Source organism: Scyliorhinus canicula, chromosome 23 (assembly GCF_902713615.1).
Source record: "Scyliorhinus canicula chromosome 23, sScyCan1.1, whole genome shotgun sequence".
Taxonomy (NCBI): Eukaryota; Metazoa; Chordata; class Chondrichthyes; order Carcharhiniformes; family Scyliorhinidae; genus Scyliorhinus; species Scyliorhinus canicula.
This window is the reverse complement of record NC_052168.1, coordinates 4,846,230-4,856,269: the sequence shown is the minus strand read 5'-3', so window position 1 is coordinate 4,856,269 and position 10,040 is coordinate 4,846,230.

Here is a 10,040-nt window from a genome sequence, read left to right as displayed (position 1 = left end):
AGCTGGGATTTGCCCAGGGAGCTGGGATTTGCCCAGGGAGCTGGGATTTGCCCAGGGAGCTGGGATTTGCCTGGGAAGCTGGGAATGCCCGGGGAGCTGGGACTTGCCCACGGAGCTGGGAGTGAGAGCTGGGAATGGCCAGGGAGCTGGGATTTGCCCGGGAAGCTGGGAATGGCCAGGGAGCTGGGATTTGCCCGGGGAGCTGGGAATGGCCAGGGAGCTGGGATTTGCCCAGGGAGCTGGGATTTGCCCGGGGAGCTGGGATTTGCCCAGGGAGCTGGGATTTGCCCAGGGAGCTGGGATTTGCCCACAGAGCTGGGAGAGAGAGCTGGGAATGCCTGGGGAACTGGGAATGCCCAGGGAGCTGGGATTTGCCTGGGAAGCTGGGAATGGCCAGGGACCTGGGAATGGCCAGGGAGCTGGGAATGCCTGGGGAGCTGGGATTTGCCCAGGGAGCTGAGATTTGTCCTGGGAGCTGGGATTTGCCTGGGAAGCTGGGAATGGCCAGAGGGCTGGAATGCCTGGGGAGCTGGGATTTGCCCAGGGAGCTGGGATTTGTCCTGGGAGCTGGGATTTGCCTGGGAAGCTGGGAATGGCCAGGGAGCTGGGATTTGCCTGGGAAGCTGGGAATGGCCAGAGGGCTGGGAATGCCTGGGGAGCTGGGATTTGCCCTGGGAACTGGGAGTGATCTGGGAATGCCCGGGGAGCTGGGATTTGCCCCTGGAACTGTGATTTGCCAGGGGAGCTGGGATTTGCCTGGGGAGTTGGGAGAGAGCTGGGAATGGCCAGGGAGCTGGGATTTGCCCTGGGAGCTGGGAGAGATCTGGGAATGCCCGGGGAGCTGGGATTTGCCCCTGGAACTGTGATTTGCCCGGGAGCTGGGATTTGCCAGGGGAGCTGGGATTTGCCCCTGGAGCTGTGATTTCCCCGGGGAGTTGGGAGAGAGCTGGGAATGGCCAGGGAGCTGGGACGGAGCCCTGCGCTCAGACTGCAGACAGCGCGAGTTATTTTTACCCTTCGCTCAGACACAAAGAAGCAAACTCCAGGGAACACACCCAGGCAACCGGCTCACTCACCTGGGAACACACCCAGCCAAACGCCGGCAAAGCTGCTGCTGTCCTTGCGGAAGAAGTCTCCCTGAGTTTGAGGGTGTGGGTCAGGAGGAGGGGGGTGAAGTTACTGCCCCACCGCACTCACATTCCCCAGAAAGTTGGTGAAACTTTCAGCTGCTTGGCTACAGTGAAATGGATCGAGTGGGGGCGGTGTGAGAGCTCAGCTCGCTTCCGGGTACTGTTCTTAAAGGCAGCAGCAAAGTGTTTACTATCCACAGACTGGAATAGAACCAGCACTCACACACACACACACACAGGGCCAGCCAGTGGCTACAATTGCAGGACATTAGTTCAAATCCCCCCACAGGCGAGCTAGAGCATTTAAATTGTCTGTCAGGGTAAATCCTGGATTTCAAAAGTAAATCTCAGCAACGGTGAGGGGGGGGGACAAAAAAAAAGGTTTTAATTTATATAGCACCTGCAGCGACCCCAGGACGGCCGGGCAGCCACTGGAGTGCTTTGGAAGTGCAGCCACTGTTGCAAAATAGAGGACATGTGGCATTCAACAGTGGGATCATGAAGCTATCAGTCAGGATCAGGAGGAGGCCGTTCAGCCCCTCGAACCTGCTCCGCCGTTCAGTAACACCCGACAACACTGGGAAGCTGGGAATGGCCAGGGAGCTGGGAATGCCTGGGGAGCTGGGATTTGCCCAGGGAGCTGAGATTTGTCCTGGGAGCTGGGATTTGCCTGGGAAGCTGGGAATGGCCAGGGAGCTGGGATTTGCCTGGGAAGCTGGGAATGGCCAGAGGGCTGGGAATGCCTGGGGAGCTGGGATTTGCCCAGGGAGCTGGGAATGGCCAGGGAGCTGGGATTTGCCTGGGAAGCTGGGAATGGCCAGAGGGCTGGGAATGCCTGGGGAGCTGGGATTTGCCTTGGGAGCTGGGAGAGATCTGGGAATGCCCGGGGAGCTGGGATTTGCCCCTGGAACTGTGATTTGCCTCGGGGCCGATGAAGGAGCTGTGCTCCGAAAGCTAGTGATTCGAAACAAACCTGTTGGACTTTAACCTGGTGTTGTAACACTTCTCACTGTGCCCACCCCTGCCCAACGCCGGCATCTCCATATCGTCAATAAGACCCTGACTGATCTGATTGTTACCTCAGCCCTATATCTTACCCCCCCCCCACCTTCTTAATCCAGAATCTGTCCAACTCTGCCTTAAAAATATTCTGCTTTCCGCCGCGTTTTGAGCAAGAGAGTTCCAGAGACTCCCCACGCTCTGAGAGAAGAAAATTCTCCTCAACCCCGTCTTAATGAAATGAAATGAAAATCACTTATTGTCACGAATAGGCTTCAATGAAGTTACTGTGAAAAGCCCCTAGTCACCACATTCCAGCACCTGTCCAGGGAGGCTGGTACAGGAATCGATCTGCGCTGCTGGCCTGCTTTAAAAGCCAGCAATTTAGCTGAGTGAGCTAAACCAGCTCCTCAATGGTCGACCCCTTATTTTTAATAGTGACTCTCCAGTTCCACTTTCTCCCACAAGAGGACACAGCCTTGCCACATCCACAGTAACTTCATTGAAGCCTACTTGTGACAATAAGCGATTTTCATTTCATTTCATTTCACCCTGTCGATATCCCCCGCATGATCTGATATGTTTCAATCAAGACGCCTCTTCGGATTCTGAATCCCTACAGTGCAGAAGGAGGCCACCGGGCCCACTGAGCCCCCCCCAAAAGAATATTCCGCTTAGTCCCAATGCCCCATCCCACCCCCCTAACCCCACCCCCACCCAGGGGCAATTTAGTGCGGAAATTCCATCTAGGGGCAGCACGGTAGCATAGTGGTTAGCACAATTGCTTCACAGCTCCAGGGTCCCAGGTCCGATTCCCGGCTTGGGTCACTGCCTGTGCGGAGTCTGCACATACTCCCCGTGTCTGCTTGGGTTTCCTCCGGGTGCTCCGGTTTCCTTCCACAGTCCAAAGATGTGCAGGTTAGGTGGATTGGCCACGATAAATGGCCCTTAGTGTACAAAATTGCCCTTAGTGTTGGGTTGGGTTACTGGGGTTACGGGGATAGGGCTGGAGGTGTGGGCTTGGGTAGGGTTGCTCTTTCCAAGAGCCGGTGCAGACTTGATGGGCCGAATAGCCTCCTTCTCCACTGTAAATTCTATGATTAAAAAAACCTGCACGTCTTTGGACTGTGGGAGGAAACCGGAGCACCCGGAGGAAACCAACGCAGACACGGAGAACATGCAGACTCTGTACAGGCAGTGACCCAAGCTGGGAATCGAACCCGGGTCCCTGGTACCGTGAGGCTGCAGTGCTAACCACTGTGCTGCCCTTACTTTTCTAAATTCCAGTGGCTACAAACCCAGTCTGTCCAAAGGTTCCTCATAAGACAAGCCGCCCATTCCTGGTATTAGTCTGGTCAACCTTCTCTGAACTGCTCCCAACGCATTTACTTCCTTCCTTAAATAAGGAGGCCAAAAATATACAATTACCACAACAATATTCTAGATGTGGGGCGCGCGAATCAATGGAAAAAAGTCTGTGTCCGGTTTAGCCCTTGTTTAGCCGAATGTTTCTTGGTGGCCGCAGTGCGGCACTTTGAACGACACCCTAATGACTCATTTAAATATGCTGATATGCAATTTTTTTTATTGATCTGGATCTCGCCCGGCGAGGGCCCGATTCAGGCTGCCGTGTCTCTGCCGTTAAATCTCGCGAGGCATTTCGAGCGTGGCAAATCTTGACGAAGCCGCTGAATCACGCCCGTGGTCTCATCAATGCCCTGTACGACTGAAGCGTAACCTCCCTCCTTTATTCCCCCTCACAATAAACAATAACATGCTGTTAGCTTTCCTAATGGATAACCTGTTTTTATTTGAGGTCAGAACGCATCTTCCAAACAGTGCAAAGGATCTCTTGGTTTAGTACCTGAACTGGAAGACAGTACCTCACACAGTGCAGCATTCCCTCAGTACTGCAGGCCAGCCTTGTTCATTTTGTGTTCGAGTCCTGGGGTGGAACTTTACCCATACTTTTGTGATGTAAATGTGAAAGTGCTCCCAGCTGTGGCAGAACTGAATTATTGCAGAAGCTATCATGGTTCACTGATATCCCTTCATAGAACTAATAGAATTCATACAGTGCAAAAGAATGAAAAAATGAAATGAAAATCGCTTATTGTCACGAGTAGGCTTCAATGAAGTTACTGTGAAAAGCCCCTAGTCGCCACATTCCGGCGCCTGTCCGGGGAGGCTGGTACGGGAATCGAACTGTGCTGCTGGCCTGCTTGGTCTGCTTTAAAAGCCAGCGATTTAGCCTGGTGAGCTAAACCAGCCCCTTGAGCTAAACCATTTGGCCCATTGATTCTGCACCAACCCTCTGAAAGAACACCTTACCTGGGCCCACTCCCCCACCCTATCCTCGTAACCCCACCTAACCTGCCCATCTTTGGACACTAAGGGCAATTTAGCACGCTCAATCCACCTAACCTACCCATCTTTGGACTGCGGGAGGAAACCGGAGCACCCGGAGGAAACCCACGCAGACACGGGGAGAACTCTGCACAGACAGTCACCAGAGGCCGGAATCGAACCTGGGTCCCTGGAGCTGTGAGGTAGCAGTGCTAACCACTGTGCCACCGTGCGCATGCGCGGACTCCAAACCGGAAGTGCGGGGGACCGTATCCTCAGCTAAAGCTATGGTATTGAGATAGAAGCTCAGCCTCAATCATATTGAATGGTAGACCAAAGGTGAAGGGCCGAATGGCCTCCTCCGGCTCCTATTTCTTTCCTTTTCTGTGCTTCTATTAAGCACACAACTTCTCGCAACTCTGCTCCTGAAGAAACGGTTTCCTCCCACAGTCCAAAGATGCGCAGGTTAGGTGGCTTGGCCATCATAAATTGCCCTTGAGTGCCCAAAAGGTTAGGTCGGATTGTAGGGACAGGGTGGAGGCTTGGGCTTGAATAGGGAGACTCTTTCAGAGGGTCGGTGCAGACTCGATGGGCTGAACGGTCTCCTCTGCCCTGTAGGGATTCTATGATTCCAAGAAAGTCGTTGATGAATTGAAGTGTGACAGGTTGACAGGTGCAGGCCACTGATGTACGATCGGGAAACAGACCGTTCCAATTATCCGCTGGTGCGGCGTTTGGAATGATCTTGTGACTCCAGTTTTAGATTCATTTGGGGGCTGTTACCGTGGTGAGTCGACAGGGGGGGATAGCAGATACAGGGCCTGGTGAACGGTCTCCCTCATTCGCGTTTATTTCTGGGATCAGGACGAGGTCATTCGGCTCCTCGAGCTCTTCTGTTATATCATGGCTGACCTCTCAACCCCACTTTCCCGAACTTGCTCCGCGCCCCCTACCCAGAAAAAAAATCTATCGATCTCAGTCTTGAACACTTTACTGCCGTGAGGCAGCTGTGCTAACCACTGTGCCACCTCCCCTCCCACCCTGACTGATTTGCTCAAGGGGCTGTCTTCGCCAATCGCCACACCCGGACTTTTCCTTGCTCCGACCTCCCCCGTTCCCCCTTATGCAGGAAACCTTCACCGGTCGTGGTACCCTCCTGATTTTGCAGCTGTCATTGCACATTGCAGCCACAAGTGGGCGCCCCGTGTCAGTGCCTGAGGTTCTGAACAGCACCCGTCTCAAATGCTCCGTCGGGGAGTTCTGCTTTTGCTCACTGCGGGTGAATTGCAGCCCCAGAGGACATAGAACATAGAACATAGAACATAGAACATAGAACATAGGACATAGAACATAGAACATAGAACAGTACAGCACAGAACAGGCCCTTCGGCCCTCAATGTTGTGCCGAGCCATGATCACCCTACTCAAACCCACGTATCCACCCTATACCCGTAACCCAACAACCCCCCCATTAACCTTACTTTTTTTTTAGGACACTACGGGCAATTTAGCATGGCCAATCCACCTAACCTGCACATCTTTGGACTGTGGGAGGAAACCGGAGCACCCGGAGGAAACCCACGCACACAGGGGGAGGACGTGCAGACTCCGCACAGACAGTGACCCAGCCGGGAATCGAACCTGGGACCCTGGAGCTGTGAAGCATTTATGCTAACCACCATGCTACCCTGCTGCCCGTTGTGTGTGGCCTTCCTCAAAAACTGACAAGGGATCAGCAGCCCAGACTAGTCCGTCGTCCTTGCTCCGACAGTCTGTTCTTGACCATTGTCCAGATCTCTGGCGATTATCCTTGTCCTGTTTGCATGCTGGTAAATACTTTCCGCTCTTCAGGATGGTCTTCGGTATTCATGGATTCTTCTGATGGTCTGAATTCTCGCTCGTTCCGACAAAACATCTTTCCAAAGCTTTAAAAAGAATCTGGGGGAAGAAGCTACTGACAACTGCGACACAACCAGTCACTATACAGTTGGGCCTTTGAGCCATAGAGATTTACAGCACAGAAAGAGGCCGTTCAGCCCATCGTGTCTGTGCCGGCACTTGGTCTGTAGCCTTGTCTGCTCTGGTATTTCAAGCTCTCATCTAAATGTTGTGCCTCTGTCACTCTTTCAGGCAGCGAGTTCCAGATTCCCTCTGGGTGAAAAAGCTTTCCTCCAAACCTTCTCTGAATCTCCAGCCCTGGTTATTGACCTCTCTACTAAGGGGGGCAGTTTTATCCGATCCACTCTATCTCTGTCCCTCACAATTTTGTCCCCCTCAGTCAGATCCCCCCTCAGCCGTCTCTGCTCCAAGGAGAACAACCCCCAGCCTCACCAGCCTCTCTTCACAGCTGAAACGCTCCAGCCCCAGGCCACATCCTGCTGAATGTCCTCTGCACCATCTCTCTAGTGCAGTCACATCATATAGCGTGGTGACCAGAACTGCACCCAGTACTCCAGCTGTGACCTAACCCACGTTTTATACAGCTCCAGCATACCCTCCCTGCTCTTATATAGAACAGTACAGCACAGAACAGGCCCTTCGGCCCTCGATGTTGTGCCGAGCCATGATCACCCTACTCAAACCTACGTATCCACCCTATACCCGTAACCCAACAACCCCCCCTTAACCTTACTTTTTAGGACACTACGGGCAATTTAGCATGACCAATCCACCTAACCCACACATCTTTGGACTGTGGGAGGAAACCGGAGCACCCGGAGGAAACCCACACACACACGGGGAGGACGTGCAGACTCCGCACAGACAGTGATCCAGCCAGGAATCGAACCTGGGACCCTGAAGCTGTGAAGCATTTATGCTAACCACCATGCTACCGTGTTGAATATTCTATTCCTCAGCTAATAAGGGCAAGTATCCCATCAGCCTCCTTAACCATCATATCTATCGGTGCTGCCGCCTTCAGGGAGCTATGGAGATGCAGTCCTTGGTCCCTCTGCTCCTCTGTATTTCTCAGCATCCTACCGTTTGTTGTGTTATTCACCCTGGGTAACACGGGCTGCAACTGGATGCAGTTGTACTTGAAGGTAGACTCCAAACTGTGATGTTAATTCAATACACTTTGTGAGAAGGATTTTCTTGGAACGGAGTAGGGACAGGGGAGGATTAGCGCTACCCAATCTTTCCGGATACTACTGGGCGGCGAACGCATCGATGGTGCGCAAGTGGGTGATGGAGGGGGAGGGGGCAGCTTGGAAACGTATGGAGAGGGCGTCCTGCGGCAATACAAGCCTGGGGGCGCTAGTAACGGCACCATGGCCGCTCCCCCCCACAAGGTATACCACGAGTCCGGTAGTGGCGGCCACCCTGAAAATCTGGGGGCAGTGGAGGCGACACAGGGGGGAAGTGGGGGGTCTGATGGCGGCGCCACTGAGAGGGAACCACAGATTTGTCCCGGGGAACACGGGCGGGGGATTCCAGAGCTGGCACAGGGCGGGCATCAGGCAACTGAGGGACATGTTCATAGAGGGGAGGTTTGCGAGCCTGGGAGAGCTGGAGGAGAAATTTGAGCTCCCCCCGGGGAACACGTTTAGATACCTGCAGGTGAAGGCATTTGCCAGACGACAGGTGGAAGGATTTCCCTTGCTTCCCGATAGAGGGGTGAGTGATAGGGTGCTGTCAGGGGTCTGGGTCGGAGAAGGGAAGGTCTCGGACATCTACAAAATAATGCAGGAGGTGGAGGAGGTATCGATAGAGGAGCTGAAAGACAAGTGGGAAGCGGAGCTGGGAGAGCAGATAGAAGATGGGACATGGGCGGATGCCTTAGAGAGGGTCAATTCGTCGTCGTCGTGCGCAAGGTTGGGCCTCATCCAATTTAAGGTGCTGCACAGAGCCCATATGACGGGGACTAGGATGAGTCGGTTCTTCGGGGGTGAGGACAGGTGTGTTAGGTGTTCGGGAAGCCCTGCGAATCATGTACATATGTTCTGGATGTGCCCGGCACTGGAAGAGTTCTGGGAGGGGGTGGCGGGGACGGTATCGAGAGTGGTGGGAACCAGGGTCAAACCAGGGTGGGGGCTAGCGATTTTTTGGGGTTGGGGTGGAGCCAGGAGTACAGGAGGCAGGGGAGGCCGGAATATTGGCCTTTGCGTCCTTGGTAGCTCGGAGAAGGATCTTGATTCAGTGGAGGGACACAAGGCCACCAAGTGTTAACACCTGGTTAAACGACATGGCAAGCTTCATCCAATTGGAAAGAATCAAATTCGCCCTGAGAGGGTCGGTACAGGGGTTCTTCCGGCGGTGGCAGCCCTTCCTTGACTTTCTGGATCAGAGATAGGAACTGGAGGCCGAAACAGCAGCAACCCGGGGAGAAAGGGGGGGGGGGGGGAAGGGAGGGGGGGGGGGGGATAGCAACGAAGGGAGCACGTCAGCGGGGGGTCGCGGGCAATGACTGCCCGAGGCCATCGGCAGAAAGGGAAAAAACGGTTTGGTTGCTAGACTGGTAGCGCGGGGGGGGGGGGGGGGGGGGGGGGGGGGAGGGTGGAGGGGTGCGCGCGGGGGAGGGCGTGGGGAGGATTTTCCAGGGGGGATTTGTTGTGTTATAATTTAAAATGTAGTAGGGGTAAATGGTTGTATCGAAAAATTTCAATAAAAATTATTTAAAAAAAAAAAAAAAATTCAATACACTTTATTGAACTTGTTAAGCAGTGCACACAGTTCGCTGTGGGTTTGACACTCTACTAATCTAAGCATGCTTACTAGAACTAACTAGACCAGACTAGCTCTGAGCCACGTGTAGAAGGTGCTAACTGACATATACACCCTGACTGTCACTACAGTTGTCACCAGTGGAAAGAGACAGAGTGCTGAAGCCTCATGTGTTTTATAGTGGGAGACCACCTTCTATTGTTCTGCCTGGTGATTGGTTGTGTTCTGTCCTGTGTGTTGATTGGCTGTACTGGGTGTCTGTCACTGCCTGTCTGTATCTCATTATGTGCACGAGTGCATATCATGACACAGTTCATTGTGCATTCCCTTCTCTTGTTGGTCCTCTCAAAATGCTTCGCCTCGCACTTTTCAGGGTTAAATTCCATTTGCCGCGGTTCTGCCCATCTGACCAGCCGGTCTACATCACCCTGTGATCTCAGGCTTTCCTCCTCATGATTTATCAGCTTTCCTTCTCGCTGCCTTTTCTCTCGAGGAGAGAAGGCTGGGGGACCACCTCTGGAAAATTCCCCAGGATTCAACAGGATAACAATGGAGGAAATAGGCGCCATTCAGCCACAGAGTTGGGGGATTCCCGGGGGAGGCCCAAAATCGGACTCGCTACGCTGGCACAATCTGGATCGCCCCCATCGCTGGGCGTGATCCGCATAATGGCATTTAAATGAGCCATTGGGGTAATTTAATATGCTGACGATGCATTCATCCTGAGCCCGGGAGTCACTGGCTCCTTAGACCAGGCCGAAGCCTGCCGTCGATTAGCTCCGGTCTCCACAAGCGGAGGCCAGTCGTGATGGCCACGCTCGGGTGTCAGAGGGTGTTGGATACCCCAGGTGGTCTGTAACAGGGCAGGGCTGTACTCCGGCTCTCCCCCCGGCGCCCAGG